Genomic DNA, 6992 nt, shown 5'->3' with positions numbered 1-6992 from the left:
CACACACCAGCTGTTTGATTGTAACGTGCATCCTAATTGTAGTTTTCAATACCATTTTTTACACGGCAATTTCAACACCTTTGCCATGTAAAATTGCTGATGCTAATCGGTATAATCATGTATATGGCATGTCCAATATCACCAGGCACACATCATTGAAACAATGTTGAGAACTTGTTGAATTAGGTCCTGACGTTGAGCAACTCAAACCTAGCGTTGGAACAACATGCTTTTTGACGACGTTGATTAAACGTTGTTACAACACAAATACAACGTGGAAACAACATGCTTTTTGACGACAATTAATCAATGTCGGGTTCTGACGTTGATTTGACCATTGAATTTTGGTCATTTTCCATCCAATATTTTACAGCACAAATCATCATCATCAGCGATCACTCGAAGCGAGTATGACGATCCTCCTGGTAGGGGGGTATCCCTTTATGGAGGATGCCTGTGCGTGACTTTGTTTAACATGGGGAGACTGGTGCACAGACAGTCACCACACGATCCTTGACAGATCCGGGTCAGGGTCCAGTGGCATGGAGTCCAAGACGACTGGGGACCCTTTTCTGCTGCAGCCTTCATCCGCCATCCCTGCCGTTGTGACGCTCCATAGGGTTAGCAATCATCCTCCGCCTGTTCCACCGTTGAGGTCTTGGGTTATTTCCCCATAACTGGGCCCACATGGATGTGGGGGTGCCTTCTTTCGCCATCGCAGCCGTTGTGGTAGTTCTTACATCTACCGTCTTCCGCCTGCTCCGCCATTGAGGTCTTTACCGCCAGTCAGGTACTAGGCCTCTGCCAAGGGCCACCTGGGGTAACAGTAGTAAAGGGGTTAACCTCCTACTGCCCCAAGACCCCATAGAGGAGCCTCCACTGCCGGATGTACTTTAACGTCATGGAAATACAAAGTTGAAACAACATGCTTTTTGACAACGTTTATTCACTGACAGGTTGTGACGTTGATTTGACCATTGAAATTTGGTCATTTCCCAAACGACAGCGTGGATCCATGGTTAGACATCAACGTTGTCTCAATTTACAAATACAACTATTTTGCAACGTTGTTTCAAAGTCAGTTTTAAAGGACATGCATGTCTCCCAGAAAATTCGGGAGGGTTGGCAAGTATGTGCTATTTCTTATTTTTATCCTTTTTTTTTTCCAAATTCTATTGAATGTTATACTCTTCTGACACCACCAGATGGCAGAATAAGTGTCTACATAAGCGGAAATAAGACCCCAATTCAGTAGTGTACACAATTTTGGAAATAAGAGCTAAAAAGTGCTGTCCACGCATGTGGCCACTAAGCCTTTAGAGGTTTTTAATGTATTCGTGTTCCTTGTTGTTTCCCTCTTGCACACGTTTGTGTGCTATGGCTATGAGTTTTTTTCCCCTTGGCCTCAGTCTGGACCCCTCTCCAGGGGCCCAGGCTAAGACTGATTTTTGTTTTCTTTCTCCCCCCCAGCCTTTACCTGTTTCTCACCTTTTTTGTAAGGGGCGCCGGAAGTTGGCAGAACCTTCAACGACCCTGTTCTGTCTCCCTGTAATGTTTGTCTGCTCTTGTGCTGAAAATCTTAATTTCCACTCTGGGATTAATAAAGTACTTCTGATTCTGATTCTGAAATGCATCCTGATGGTCGCCAATGGAAGTAATATCGTTAAAATGCTGCTGTAATGTGTTAATAAATAAATGAGTATCAAATGGACGACAGAGCCTCAGATGATGCGGGGAAGCGCTGATGACCATTAACCTCACAACAGTCCATGCCACTTGGGTCAGTCTGGTACTGTTTGTGTACCTAGAAAACCAAATGACAGAATAATTGCTTCTAAGAACACACTGCGGAGGAAGCAGTTATGATCTGATGGGCTTACCTCTCAGGAACATTAAATACCTGTCGTTAGATGCAGCCAACTCGTGGCCCGATACAAAATCCACTCGCAGAAAACCAGCGGTAACACATTTACTGTAGAACAGTACGTGGTTACAGAGCTCCTTTTGTAGTCTCGTCGCACATATCCATCGGGAAATCATCTTCCTTGCACATGGCCATCAATGAGACTAAGGACCATTTATTACATTTCATGAAGATGTGTTAATCTTCTGGAAAGCCATCTTCACCTTTTCAATAATAATAATAATAATAATAATGGATTAGATTTATATAGCGCTTTTCTAGACACTCAAAGCGCTTCACAGAGAAGTGAGAACCCATCATTCATTTTTACAACTCATTCATTCATCATTCATTCTCCGGTGTGAGCGGCACCGGGGGCAAGGGTGAAGTGTCCTGCCCAAGGACACAACGGCAGCGATTTTTTGGATGGTAAGAGGCGGGGAGCGAACCTGCAACCCTCAGGTTTCTGGCAAGGCCGCTCTACCCACTACGCCATGCCGCCCCCATGAGATAGCTAAGAAGGCTTCACTAATTTGCATGAGTTAATATAGTTTGTGCTCTTAATTTGATAATATTCTCTTTTTTTTGTTGTTGCATTTTTTTTACAGCCTTATCCCTTGGGGATCCCCCAAATGTGGTGAATGATATAAGTCCCAGGGACCTGAAAGGGTTTCTGCCATACAAGTCCTAAAATCAAGTCATCTATATTACCTTTTTTTTTTTTTTTTTTTAACTCTAAACGCTTACATCTGTAGGTCAACTTCAGATTTATCGTCCACATGAAGTGTTTTGTAATGTTTATAAAATGATTTCTTAAATGTTAACTATCTTATTTTGTAAGGCAATGTCATTTTATTTTGTTTCTGGTGTGACAATTTAGTTAGATGCACAGGCACGATGTCATGTATTGGTTATCCATCTGGTCACATGACCCGGAACAGGAAACGGATTTGTGGAAGGTACCAGTTGTTATGTAACACCACACACATGTGACGGAGCCGGCCGGCAATGTGATGTCCCTGTCGGTCTGTAGTTAATAATAAACATTCTAAAGGATACGAAGCTTTGTGTATTCAATTCAGTGGTAAGATTGACACACAACAATGGCGACGAGGATTATTGTGGACGTTTGAAGACTGTTTAGTTGGACGTTAAAAGGAGTTAAACAAGCAACATGGACAAGTCGGGGATTCAAACGTTCGCATGTTACACGGACCCAGCCACGCTCGGGCCGAGATGGACCCGTTGGCTGACTTCGTTTGAATTATATGCTGATGGGAAAGGACTGATTATTGATGCTGACGCCACGGCTGTGGTGAAGCAGAGGAGAAGAGCTCTACTTTTACACCTGGCGGGACCAGACGTCCAGGATGTGTTCCAAACTCTACCAGACACCGGGGAGGTGACTGACTATGCGAAGACAGTCACGGCGCTGAACACCTACTTCGTACCCAAAGTCAACTCAGCATATGCCCGCCAGACGTTTCACAAGTTGTGCCAGGAAACAGGTGAGACGGTGCAACAGTTTTCTACACGTTTGAGACGGACTGCGAGGGATTGCGGCTTTCAGGCTGACACAGACAACCAGATAAGGGACGCTATCCTGAATAAATGTACATCATCATATGTGCGCAGAAAGCTACTGGAGGAAGGGGACACGTTGACTCTTGCCCGCACATTGGAATTAGCCTCACAATGTGAGAGGATCGAGGGACAGATGGCAGCCATGTCTCTAACTGAGGAAAAGAGGGAACCTACAGTCTACGGGAGGGACACGGAGGCTGTGCATCGCGTTGCTCAAAAAGGAGGGAAATACTCTACACCTAGAGGGAAAACAGCGGAAAAAGAAGAAGGCGCCACTTCGGAGAGGAAGTGCTTCAGATGTGGATGCGCTGATCACATGGCAAAAGATCCCAAATGCCCTGCACGTGGACAGACATGTCACAAATGCAACGGGAAGGACCACTACGCCAAAATGTGCCGTTCAAGAGGATCAAGAAATCAAAATGTGAACAATCTGGAGGTAGAACATGACAGTGAGTTTACATTCAATGTGAAAGAGGATGACATGTCAGAGAAACTTACATTTTGTGTGGGGGGAGTTAAGGTGGAAATGCTGGTTGATTCTGGTGCTAAGAGCAATGTGATGGGAACAAATGTATGGGAAAAACTAAAAGCAGAAAATATCAAATGTAATTCTTATGTGCCAAAAGAGCAGAGGAATTTGTACCCATACTCATCCAGTGAACCACTGCCAATTAAGGGGATGTTTGAGTGTGAAATCACCATCGGTGACAGATCTGAACAGGCAGAGTTCATTGTAATCAAGGGTAATGGTGAACCACTACTGGGGAGAAAGACAGCCCTGAAACTAGGGGTGCTGAAAATAGGTGAGAATGTATCTGTAGTTACAGACATCAAAGGCACCCTCAGGCAACAATACCCAAAGGTCTTTAAGGGTGTAGGAAAATTAAAAACCAAACAGCTCAGCCTATACATAGACCCAAAAGTCAAGCCAGTGGCACAGCCTCTCAGGCGCATACCATACAACCTCAGAGAGGCTGTAGAGAATAAAATAAAGGAGCTGACTGAGCTAGACATAATAGAGTGTGTCAAAGGTCCCACCCCTTGGTTAAACCCCGTGGTGATATCCCCAAAACCTGACAATGATATCAGGTTGTGTCTAGATATGAGGAGGGCCAACGAAGCGATCATAAGAGAACGGTACCCTATTCCAACCGTGGATGACGTTTTACAAGGCCTGAATGGCTCTGCTATATTTAGCAAGCTAGATCTTAAATGGGGCTACCATCAGTTAGAACTGACCCCAGAGTCAAGAGATATAACCACTTTTGCAGTACACAATGGAGTGTACAGGTACAAAAGACTGATTTTTGGTGTCTCATCAGCCAGTGAGCAATACCAGCATGAGATAGCCAATGCACTAGCCGGCATCGAGGGTGTCGAGAACATATCAGATGATGTGATAGTGCATGCACAAGATCAGGAAACTCACGACAAGAGGTTACATGCTGTGATGAAGAGGCTTTCACAGTGTGGTTTAACACTAAATCCAGATAAATGTCAATTCAACATGGACAAGTTGGTTTTCATGGGGATACTTCTGACACAGAAAGGGATTGGTCCTACAGAAGAGAGGGTCAGAGCTATAGTAGAGGCCAGAGAACCCGAGGATGCTTCGGAAGTCAGGAGCTTCTTGGGTCTCGTAGGATTCAGTTCGAGATTTATCTCAGGTTTTGCAACAATATCAGAACCTTTAAGACGCCTGACCAGAAAAGACGTACCATTTGAGTTCGGTCCAGAACAGAAAAAAGCGTTTCAGGTTTTGAAGGAGGAATTAGCAAAAGCTGTTATACTAGCCTACTTTGACAAAGACGCACCAACCAAGGTGATAGCAGATGCTAGTCCAGTAGGGTTAGGTGCAGTGCTAGTGCAAAAACAACAGGGGGAGATGGTACCTGTGTGCTACGTGAGTCGCAGCCTGACAGACTGTGAGCGTAGGTACTCTCAGACAGAGCGCGAAGCTTTAGCTCTAGTATGGGCTTGTGAGAGACTACATCCTTATGTGTATGGCAAGAGATTTGATTTGGTCACAGACCATAAGCCATTAGAGGTTATATATGGCCCTAGATCCAAACCATCCGCACGCATTGAGAGATGGGTCCTCAGATTACAGCCATATGATTTCAGAGTTGTATACGTACCTGGGAAACAAAACATAGCAGACCCATTGTCACGGCTGCTGGGCAACACAGCACAGAAAGAGGTACACAAACATGATTCAGAAGAGTATGTTAGATTTGTAGCAATGAGTGCCACACCCAAAGCACTTACTACACGAGAGATAGAGGAAGCCTCTGCTACTGACCCAGAATTAATTGAGGTACGCAATGCAATAGCAAGTGGGTGTTTTGACAATTGTAAACAGTATGCACCAATTGTTAACGAGCTATGTACTATTGGATACATTGTGTTACGGGGGACACGCATAGTGCTGCCTCAGAGACTGCAAGCACGAGCACTTACATTAGCCCATGAGGGACATTTGGGAATAGTGGGGACCAAACAGCACCTCAGAACCAAGGTTTGGTGGCCTGGCATGGAGAAGGCAGCCGAGAAGTACTGTAAGGCCTGCCATGGATGCCAGATTGTAGCCAGACATGACCCACCAGAACCACTGAGATCCACAAGTCTACCGGACGGGCCCTGGCAAGATGTGGCCATAGATCTGCTAGGACCGCTGCCAACTAACCACTCCATACTTGTGGTGGTGGACTACTACAGTCGCTATTATGAGTATGACATTATGACCTCCACAACTGCAGAGAAGGTTGTGGACAGTCTGGAGTCTATTTTCAGCAGACACGGACTGCCAGTTACCTGCAGGTCAGACCAGGGGCCACAGTTCAAGTCTGACGTGTTCAAGGAGTATTGCGAGACAAATGGAATCACACACGTGAAGACGACTCCAAAGTGGGCTCAAGCAAATGGAGAAGTTGAGCGTCAGAACTCATCACTAATGAAAAGGATAAGGATCGCCCATGCAGAAGGACTGGACTGGAAACGTGAACTAAGGAAGTATGTGACTGTGTACCGGAGCATAGAACATGCTACTACTGGGAAGAGCCCTGCTGAGCTACTCTTCAATCGGAGGATGAGGGGAAAATTGCCAGATCTCTGTGGATCACACACAGCGTCGCTGGAAGTACGTGATAGAGACGCAGAGCAAAAGGGAAAAGCAAAGCTCTATGCTGATGAACGACGGGGAGCTCAGTACTCACAAGTAGACGTTGGAGACACAGTGCTCGTACAGCAGGACAAGGTGGACAAGTTCACCACACCCTTCAACGCGACACCACATAAAGTGGTGAGCAAAACAGGGAATCAGGTTGTGGTTGAATCACCAACAGGAGCGAGATATCAGAGAAACACCACACATGTAAAGAGATATGTGACAAACCGACCAACAGAGAGACACGACACACAAGAGGAGACGCAGTGGACGGAGGACATTGCACTTGGAGTGGACACAGAGGGACAGACTAATGACAATCACACTCCACACCAC

The sequence above is a fragment of the Entelurus aequoreus genome, linkage group LG01 (assembly GCF_033978785.1).
Source record: "Entelurus aequoreus isolate RoL-2023_Sb linkage group LG01, RoL_Eaeq_v1.1, whole genome shotgun sequence".
NCBI classification, from domain to species: Eukaryota; Metazoa; Chordata; class Actinopteri; order Syngnathiformes; family Syngnathidae; genus Entelurus; species Entelurus aequoreus.
The sequence above is the reverse complement of the archived record's forward strand: the minus strand, read 5'-3'. Positions refer to the sequence as shown.